This window comes from Lycium ferocissimum, chromosome 9, assembly GCF_029784015.1.
Source record: "Lycium ferocissimum isolate CSIRO_LF1 chromosome 9, AGI_CSIRO_Lferr_CH_V1, whole genome shotgun sequence".
In the NCBI taxonomy this organism is placed as follows: domain Eukaryota; kingdom Viridiplantae; phylum Streptophyta; class Magnoliopsida; order Solanales; family Solanaceae; genus Lycium; species Lycium ferocissimum.
In genome coordinates, this window is record NC_081350.1 from 30,563,526 (window position 1) to 30,574,958 (window position 11,433).

Genomic DNA, 11,433 nt, shown 5'->3' on the forward strand with positions numbered 1-11,433 from the left:
TTGCGATTTCGAGTTCGAGCAGTTAGGGTTTTCGAATTTTGAGATCGATTTGTTGGTTTACTCTCGAATTTTGAGATCGATTGTTGGTTTACTCTGTATTTTGCGAGATTTTCGAGTTCGAACAGTTAGGGTTTCGAACTTTGAGATCGATTTGTTGGTTTACTCTGTATATTGCGAGATTTCTTCGGTTTTTTGTGGTTCACACTTCAGTGATTCAGCCTTCTCGAGTGTTTTCTGAAGGATTTGGATGGTAAACTCGCTCCTTACTCAAGTATCTTGGATATCTTTTGGTATTTGTGCTCATTTTGGTGTTCGACTTATGAATATGCAGTTCTTGTTCATCTTTTTTTTAACTATTGTGAAGATTGTTGACTGCTGTTGATTCGTGTTTCGTTTTTGTGTGTCTCCTTTCGACTTCGAATTGTTGTTGTATAATTTTGTAGTCATCTGTACTGATTTGTCGCGATGGTAACCCCTAGCAATTCGACTGACAACACTAGTACACAAACAGGAGCTACAAATATAACCATAGACTATACCAACCCTATGTACTTGTCCTCCTCCGATATCCCTGGTATAGCCCTTGTGCCAGTTCCCTTCTCTGGCACTGGTTTTGGGGGTTGGAAAAGAAATATGATAGTCTCCCTATATGCTAGAAACAAGTTTGGCTTTGTTGATGGCTCTTGCCCAAGGCCAGCTGAGGGTTCTCCTCATGTTAGGCAGTGGGATAGATGCAACAATTTAGTCATATCTTGGATGACTAGCTCCTTGACACCAGACATTGCCGAAAGTGTACAATACTCAGACACTGCTGAGAGCATTTGGACCCAATTGTGTGCCAGATATGGGTCTCCTAGTGGGACTAAGGTCTTTGAGCTTAAAAAGGAACTAGCCTTCACCACCCAAGGGTCCCTTGACATTGCTTCATACTTTAACAAACTAAAGAAATTATGGGATGAGCTCACATTTCTGTGTACAAACCACATCAACACATGCACATGTTCTGCTAAAACTGGGCTTCAAAAGGAAGATGAGGAAAACAAAGTCTATCAATTTCTCATGGGCCTAAATGATACTTACATTGGGGTTAGAAGCCATCTACTCATGCTCCAACCATTTCCTTCCCTTGACACTACCTACAACATCTTACTCCAAGATGAGAGGCAGAGGCAAGTGTCTTCACCTACTCATTTCTCACCTGAATCCTCCTCTTTCCAAGCTTCACTCAACAAGAGAGCACCATACCCGACTGCACACAACAGTCCTTATTCAAATGCACAGAGTTTTTACCCTGCTAGGCAAACTCATAATTCCAACTCTGGTAAACAACCATACAATCCAAGAGTTAACTTTGACCAGGACAAGTCCTCTCTGTTTTGCAAATATTGTAAAAGGTCTGGGCATTTGATGGAAAAGTGTTACAGGCTACATGGTTACCCACCTGACTTCAAGTTCACCAACTCCAAGGGTAAGAGAGTTGTTGCGAATGCAGAGGTGACCACCTGTGGTCCTGCATCAACTCAGTCCCCTTCCTCTCCTGGCATTTCTAATGATCTGGCTTCCATGCTTGCTAGTTTGAGCAAGGAACAGTGTGATCAAGTCATCCATCTGATGCAATCAACCCATCTGTCTTCAGATTCCCACTCTAGCCTTCTGGCCTCTGCTCACTTTGCTGGTACAGCTCCTCCCATAGATACTTGTATAGGTAAAATCTCATATGGTGCATGCATGATCACTAAGGTAGACAAGTGCATTTGGATTATAGATTCCGGAGCCACTGACCACATGACATCCAACTTAGATTTGCTTTTTGATATTCAACCTCTAGTTGTTCCCTATTTGGTTAGTCTTCCCAATGGATACAAAGTTAAGGTCACTTCTACTGGATCCATCAGATTATTTTCTCTTACCCTGCATCATGTTCTATACATACCTAGTTTCCAACACAACCTCATTTCTGTTTCCAAGCTTATATCTCAGTTGAATTGTTTTGTCTTGTTTACCAAACTCTCATGCATTATACAGGCCCCTTCAATGAAGAGGCCACTGGAGATTGGTAAACTGCAAAATGGTCTATACAAGCTTGTGCAAGCATCTGATTCTGGTTCTGCTGACACTAGTAGTTCTCCTTTAAGTACTGTTTTTCAATGTAACTCTTCTTTTCCTATTCCTTCCAGTTTAAGTGTTTCTGATTGTGATGTCTCATCTGATGTGAATAAAACTGAGCTTTTGTGGCATAATAGACTTGGTCATGTACCTTTTGTTAGGATGAAGGACATTACTCAACTCCCTTGTAAATTGTCATCTAAACAACCCTTTATTTGCTCCATTTGTCCCTTAGCTAGGCAGTCTAGACTACCATTTCCTGATAGCTCTATTAAAACCACCCATCCATTCCAACTCATTCACATAGATACATGGGGTCCTTATAGCACTCCAACATATACTGGTCATAAATATTTCCTGACCATTGTTGATGACTTTACTAGAGCAACTTGGACCCACCTCATGGGGTCCAAGAGCAATGCTTTTCCTTTAATTCAAGCCTTCCTGGCTATGGTCAAAACCCAATTTCATGCTTCTGTTCAGACCATTAGGACTGATAATGCCCTGGAGCTTGGTTCTAGCAATTCAGCCAGTCAATTCTTCCTTGATCATGGGATCTTACACCAGACCTCCTGCTCTCACACACCACAACAAAATGGTGTGGTAGAGAGAAAACATAGACATTTGTTGGAAACCTCTAGGGCCCTATTATTCCAGTCTAAATTGCCTCTAAGGTTCTGGGGAGATTGTGTCCTTACTGCCACATATCTTATCAACAGATTCCCTTCCAAACTCCTGCACAATAAAACTCCTTTTGAACTATTACATGGACAACCTCCCTCTTACTCTCACTTTAAAACTTTTGGTTGCTTATGCTTCTCTACTATCCCTAAATGCCATAGGGATAAGTTTCAACCTAGAGCTGACCCTTGTGTCTTTATTGGCTATCCTTCTTCTAAAAAAGGTTATAAACTCTACAATTTAGTGAGCAAACTGACTTTCACTTCCAGGGATGTGGTATTCCATGAATTTCACTTCCCTTTTGCTTCTCCTCCCTCTACTTTTCATCCTCTCTCTCCTTCTTTGTCTCCAGATCACTGTCCTGATCCACCTGTCCTACCATCTGTTCCTGCTGACCCTCCTATCCCTTCTTCCAATGTCAACCCTCCTACTTTGAGGAGGTCCAGCAGGTCCCACACTTTACCATCTCACCTTACTGAATTCCATTGTGATCTGCCTCCTTCCCTTTGTGGCTCTAGTTTTAGTTCTAGTTCCCTTTGCCTTTGGTCCCTCAGTTGCTCCTGTTGCTCTGGAACCCCACTCTTATAAACAGGCAGCTTTGCTTCCAGCTTGGCAACAAGCCATGCAGGCTGAGTTTGAGGCATTACAGGCCAATGATACTTGGTCCATAGTTCCCCTGCCTGCTGGTAAGAAACCCATTGGCTGCAAGTGGGTTTATAAGATAAAATACAAAGCTGATGGGTCAGTAGAGAGGTATAAAGCCAGGTTGGTAGTTCGGGGTGATACTCAGGTTGAAGGGGTGGATTTCAATGAAACTTTTTCTCCTGTCATTAAATTTACTCTTTGTCAAGTGTTTGGTTGCTGTGGCTGTCAAAAAGGGTTGGCCCCTCTTCCAACTTGATGTTAACAATGCATTTTTGCATGGAGATTTGGATGAGGAAGTTTATATGAAATTACCTCCTGGTTTGACTGCTGATTCTCCTCCCAGTGGTTCTGCCCCTCTTGTCTGTCGTCTTCAAAAGTCTTTGTATGGGCTTAGACAGGCCTCTAGACAATGGTATGCCAAACTCTCTCAGGCTCTTCACTCTCGGGGTTATTCTCATTCTCCTAATGATCATTCCCTTTTTATTAAACACTCTCCTTCCTCCATTGTTCTACTTGCTGTCTATGTGGATGATATCATCCTCTCTGGCGATGATTTGGAAGAACTGTCCGCTTTGAAATCATTCTTGGACTCTCAGTTTAAGATTAAGGATCTGGGCACTCTTAACTATTTCCTGGGGATTGAGGTGTGTTATACCGACTCTGGTTTGCTGCTGCATCAAAAGAAGTTCATCCGCGACCTTCTCCATGAGTACAATTGTGATGTTGCCAGTCCTGTTGCCTGTCCCCTTGACTTATCGATCAAACTAAAGGCTGGTGTGGGTGATGTACTTGCTTCCCCTGAATCTTATAGGAGCCTCGTGGGTAAGCTCAATTTTTTGACCCACACAAGACCTGATTTATCCTTTGCTGTGCAACATTTGAGTCAGTTCTTGCAGCAGCCTACTCACATTCATATGAAAGCAGCCCTTCATCTCCTTAGGTATCTCAAGGGTACTTCCGACATTGGTGTTTTCTTCTCCAATGATCCTGGTTTTTCCATCTCGGCCTATTGTGATAGTGACTGGGCTGCTTGTCCTGACACTCGCCGATCTGTCACTGGGTTTTGTGTATTGTTGGGTGGTTCCTTGATTTCCTGGAAGGCCAAGAAACAGCCTGTGGTATCCTTGTCCTCTGCCGAAGCTGAATACAGATCAGTGAGTAAAGTCGTAGCTGAATTGGTTTGGTTGTTGCGTCTCTTATCTGATTTTGGTGTGGATGTTGCTCTACCTGTTCCTGTTTTCTGCGACAACCAGGCTGCCATTCATATCGCCAAGAATCCTGTTTTCCACGAGCGCACTAAGCATATTGAGGTGGATTGTCATTTTATCCGCACCAAACTTGCTGATGGCTTGATTGCGCTGTCACATGTCTCTACTTCCTCTCAGTTGGCTGATGTGTTCACCAAGCCATTGACAGGGCTTACTCATCACTCCATCCTCCTCAAGTTGGGTGTTCACGGCCCCTCCAACTTGCGGGGGGGTGTTGGAGATCATAGGACACATGGCAGTCCACATGGCATCACACATGCACAGTCAGCAATTGTGAATTTTCCTACCTGAAGTTGTATTTTATTATACATTGTAACATTGTAATGGTGAGCCCACATTGTGTGAGCTGGTCCATTTTACCCAGATCAATTAGTTAGCCCATTCTTGATTATTTTGTATCCGGGTTGAGGCCCATTATATATAAGGACCACTGGGTCCTTCTAGAACAGATTTTTCATTTTCTTTCATTTTGGGAATAAAGAAATTCTCTCTCTATCTCTCGTTTCTCTCTCAACATTTCAGTTAAAAGTTCTTCAATATTTGTTCAGATTTCGCAATTTTAACAGCAACATTACAAATTGCATATCTTGATATTTATCTATACTATTATAAAACACGAAAGTTATTTTGTTTCCTGAGGTTCTTCCTGTCAGATTAGATAGTAAATTTCCCATTTTGATTTACAGTCCAAGCATCCTAATAATCATGCAAAGGATCAAAATTGATAGTTTGTAGATGAGCCACTAGATTATCAGGTAGAACATTGTGGAGCCTCTCCCTATCCCATTGATTTCCAATAAAGAAAGCGTTGACACAAGTCTTTTAGACCCGTTTCTATGTTTCATCAAGATAGCTAAGGCTCCTTTAATTACCTGTTCAATTATCGCATCAAAAAGAGAGATTGAAAATAAGCCCATCACAGGATAAAATTTGTCATTTAACATAGAACATGTAAAAGTTCCACTTATTCACACTCTCTGTTACTGCACTTTCAAAGCCCTCTAATGGATATAGCTTCATTTTCATTAGGAGAGCTATATAACATTGCGCACATACTTTTATGACTATATTATGATATACGAAAAAGGTTCAAATATGCTCTTAAAGTATTTGAAATTGAGTAGATATGTCATTAGTTAATAGTTTAACTCGCATATGCTCTTACCATTCAATAGTTGGTCCAAATATGCCCTTAATTTAACTGGAGTTCCCAATAAACCTAATTAGCTGATCAACAACCTAAAAAGGGCCAAACATATCCTTAAAGTATGTGAAATTGACAGATATTTCATTTGTTAATAATACACAGGAAAGATTTACAATCAAATCGATTTTCTCAGATTTAACCAGGTTAAAAAACTTAGTTTTTTGGCTGACAACTCCCTTCCAACCCAATCGATTCTTATAATAGTCTTTCTCCTGTGAGAAAATCAAACCTTGACGATTGTTGTTATTTCAAAAAATTATTTATTTAGACATTATAATTAAACTTTTAACGCAAGCTCCGCTATTTTTTATATTTTTAATAGAAAAGGGCTAAAATTGGCATTGTACAATATCTTTGAGAAGCACATTTACCCTCACACTACAACAAAATATGCTTTTAGCGGCAATTAATTTGCGGAAATAACTTAATTGCCGCTAATTATATTCTAGAATCAATTATTACTGGTAATACCAAACTTTAGCCCTAACAATAAATGCCGCTAAGGCTTTAGCGACCTTGGATCTAATGGCATTAACCAATTGATGATAAATGTTTTTGTGGCAATAACTATTGTCGCTAAAAGGAAAATATATTGCCACTAAAAACCTCTTTTGGTGTAGTGTCAGTTTAAAAGTTAGGACAGTTTTATGACCTCGTTATTGGCAAAAGGGTGCATTTATGCCCTGATTTGAATGTGAGTTAGCGAAACTTAAAAAAAAAAAAAAAAAAAAAAATCCAAGTGTCAACGTTTCAGAAAAACGTTTGGGAAAAGGGTTCAAAACACACTCTAACTGTGGCTAAAATTGCTATAACACATTCCAACTTTGCGGGGGTCGTCTAACCCCGCCCCCGGACTATTTTTTTATGTATTATTGCGGGTATTATCGGGTGACTTGGAAAAGCAAGTGAGCACATGTTGGTTGAGCGCGCAAGGGTGGACTTAAAACTGAACAGACCCGTCTCTATTTGTCATGTTGAATTCAAAATAGTCCTTCTTTATGTGCTCACTTTTTTGTCCATATCACCCGATAATACCCTCATTAATACACAAAAAAATAGTCCGGGGGGTCATAGGACCCCCGGAAAGTTGAAGTGTGTTATAACAATTTCGGCCAAAGTTGGAGTGCGTTTTGTAACCTTTTCCCAAAAAGTTTTGTTCTATTCTTTTTTTCTTTTTTAAACAGCCCAATCGTTAATGGGGGCAAAAGTGCTCCTCAGTGAAAAGTACAGGGGTAATTTTGGCCCTCTTTCGTTCTTTTTATTTTTACTTTTTCTTGTCCTTTCTTTTTCTATGATGTTTTGCTCCTCGAACTCTCAACTCTGTGCAGCGCATCGCTCCAGTCACTTAAGTCTTTAAATCTAACATTAAATCTTGCACCATTTTCCTACTCCAATGTCATATATTATTGTTGATTTCCTAACTAAGAGTATGTCACCAATATTTTTACAAGAAGATATGGATGATTATGATGATCTTATACAGAAAGATGATCTGTAACAAATAATTTAGGGCCAAACAGGCACTAAATAATTCAGGAGTAATTTATGATGATCTGTAACAAGAAGATATAAATGATGATCTGCAACAAATAATTTATGAGACTTTAATAGACCAACAATATTTTTTTTTGGCATTTAGGGCCAAATAGGCACTAAATAATTCAGGAGTAAAATCTTGAAGAATCAAGATTTCTTGAGATTTTGTATAAAAGGGTGGTACTGTCGATTACTTCCTCTGTCCAATTTAAGTGTCTTAGTCTGACTAGGCACGAAGTTTAAGAAATAAAGAGAGAATTTTGAATGTTATGGACCTAAAGTAAAGAAGTGTATAATGTACTAAAACGTCCTTTAATCTTGTGGTTATAAATTTGTCATGCAGGATATGTGAATTGTCAACTTACTAAATATAGAAAGAGACACTTTTTAGGACAGACCAAAAGAGAAAGTAAGACCCTTAAATTGAGGCGGAGGGAGTATAATATTATTGTAGGTAGTTGTAGTAAAGATGCATAGTGGACTCTTCCCTTAACTAGAGGTCTCTAGTTCTGGGGATGAAAAATTATTGTTAGGGAGCGCTTACCCCGAATGGCTCTACAGGGCGCGAATCCGAAGATAGTCGGGCTCCAATACGAGTCACCGGATGGAAAACCAAAAAAAAAAAAAAAAAAAGCCTAGTGGACAAAATTGCTTTTCCACTACATATATAGGCAAGGGCGGACCCAACGTGTTGGGTGGGGGGACACGTGCCCCCCTAACTTCAAAAAAAACCTTTTATATATATATATATACACACCTTGAAAAAAACTATGATATATTTTAAAAGGACCCTCAAACATAATTGCAAAAGTAGTTCAGTTGGGAGAGTGCCAGTGCTCACTTGGTCACCACCGAGATCAAATCTCGCTCCAACACAATTTTTTTTTTCGCCCATATACTTGTATTTTTCGCCATCGCTATTAGTGACAAGACCGGTCCGACACGGTATTATCCCTCAGTCGTCATTAAAAATTTTGTTGCAGTGTATGTTAAGATAATGGTGCCCCGCCGTCTTAAAATCTTGGATCCGCCTCTGTATATAGGTCTAGTGTGTATCTCCAAATTCATGTATAAATATTTCACTTTTAACCCTTGTAAAATTGGAAGAGAGCTAGTTTTAACATTGGTTTTGGGACCAGTGATGGCTGAGTATGGACAGTACTCTTGTGAGATTCTTGGCTCACACTTTGAGGTGCATGGCCAATTAGCTACTGCATCTGTGTATAGCAATAATGGATTGTATTGTGGACCTAAGTTTGACAGTCTGCTGCTGTTTGATGAGTTAATGCTTTGAGAATGCAAAGGCTAAGGATTTCCTGAATGAGCATGATATTAAGGCTGCACTCAGTTATCCCATATATTTGGTCAGTTTATAGTCTGAATATTTGGTAAGGAAGCACTAAGTCACCCTTTGAGTCCCGTGATTTTAGTAAGATTACTTTATTGGCTAGTATTGGATTAAATGAAACCTCAATTGGATAAAACTTACAAACAAACAAACACATGCACAAAAGCGTCCAAATATTTATTACAACGTAACCCAAAGTATAAAATGATTGAATGGAAATCTATACTATCCGATACACTACTAGAAATATCGGTTTTTCCCACCGATATTCAGTGTGAAACTTTTGCTATAAAATATGATTTTTCCACCTCATTCCTACTGAATAATTTCACTGGGAAAACGCATGATGGGAAACGGATTCCCATTGAAATACTGAGAAACTTTCTAATATTTCCGTGTGAAAACACTACTATTTAAAAATAAGAAGCACCAAGTCAAAATATTGGAAAAATCAAATTCACCCTATATAGTGGAGATAATATAATATCCTTGAAAAACTATGGAGATAATATAATATCCTTGAAAAACTAAGTAAATTATTCTTTTATAAATCCAAAATAATTGCCTTATTATTTTGCTTTCGCAATTTATTTTGGGGAAATTTCAGTAATGTACAATTTAGCACACAAAATTATATTTGGGTAGCCATATTTTTAAATTACAAACTTATGACCCAACAAATTATGGCCGTAGCTTGTATATACAGCATTATACAACAATGTACAACTTTATACAACAATATACAACTTTATACACCTACTGTAGACAATGTATAAACCTTGTATAAAAATATATAATAACGTATAAGAGGTGTTTATACACACTTCTACAGTGTTATGCAGTGTTATACAGTGTTAAAAGTGTAACATAGTGTATGTGTTTTAAATACAATTTACCCTTAAAAAAACACCAACATTAGAAAGAGATTTGGAAGGAAAAATTAGCATCTTGGAGCTTGATATGGGGGAAAAGGGGGGGGGGGGGGGTGGTGGCTATCTCGGGTAATAACTTTTTTTAAAAAATGGTATGAAGGCTTAAAAATGTAAGGAAAAAAAAACTATGGCCATTTCGGGTAAATACTTTACCCAAAATGCCATAGCATGTTATTTTCCCATTTATTTTTGGGATTTTGGAGGCACGGTAAACAATTTCTCTTTGTACAAAAACAAATAGTCCTAAAGAAAATTATAGCAATTTATTACTCCATTATTTGTGAAGTACAACTAGAGGAAACAGTTGGAGAAAGAAAATAGACTATTTGGGATTTGTAAGTGTATGTTGCAACTATAGCTTGTGAGCTTCTAAGTTCTAACCTGCCAAATGAAAAGCAAAAATCATATATATATATAAAAGCAGGCCAAAGGCCCGCTGACGTGGCACTCCCTATAACCAGTATTAGCATTTATCTTTTTTCTTAGAATTTTGCCTTTTTGCTAATTTTAAAAAGATTAAAAAGACACCCCATGGGGAGAAAAGAAAACGCCACTTTCTTTACTCTTCCCATGCATTGTGAAACGCCACCTTCTCTCGGTCTCTTAATTATGATTTGCTTCTAATACCCGTTTTCGTTCGCAGGTAAATTTTCCTTAAAGTGATGATTCTCTTCTATACTGCAGACTTCAAACGTTGCTATTGAAACTCTCATATTCTCTGGTGCTTTTCATTTCTCCGCAGTGGCTCATGTAACAACACTAATAGTGGCCTTATCTGCCCCCAGATCAGGTTATGTACACCAATTATCTATGTTCTCTCTTCTTTTGGCTTTTTTTGTATAGGAAAATAATTTATTTTAAGGATAATCGCAGTTATTGTTAGCATAATAGGAATTCCGCTGCAAGCTTTCACTCTGATTGTTGGGCCTTATCTTTGTCGGTCCGATTGCTATATTAGTAACTTCTACTTTACAGCATTTGATGCAGGGCCTATGATGCAGTATAAGGTTCTACGAACAATTATATATTTTTTTAATCTTTTTATCCTTCTTTCCGCATTTCCCTCTGCCGATATATTCTCAGTTTATATTTTTCCCCTGTTTGAAAATTCTTTACTTTTCCTTGGCGAAAGGTTGAAATCAAAGAATTAATGGACTGTGGTAAATACGAAAGTCGAGCACCAATTAAGATTAAGAACTTGGAAGGTTTGTACAATTTTGAAACATTAGCACTCTTCTTGATTACAAGCAGAGAAAATAACTTTGAAAGTTGAATTTCTATAAAAAGATTTTCTCATTTTCTATTTAGTTTCCAAGGGTGATTAAATACAACTCCAAATATTTTGCCCTTTTTCCTGTCCGCTTTTTGAAAAAGTCTTAAACCATTCCAATTAAGTTTGAATATCAAAAGTCCAATGTTCTACTTGATTTTAATGTTTTTTAACTTTGTAATCCTGTTTTAGTGCATTCTACATTCAAGTGCAGTAACTTTTTTTTCTTTTTTCCATACAGTGCAGTAATTGATTGAGTACTGTGAACAACGCATCTTGATGTCTATTCATGATCAGTATTGCAACTTTACTTGCCACAACTAATTTGCTAAATGCTCTATGGAGATTGACATGCGTTTTTGTATCCACATATTTAAAAAAAAAAAAACCACTGTGTTATTTCTACTTTACAAGCCTGCTGGATTAGAATGAACAGGGAT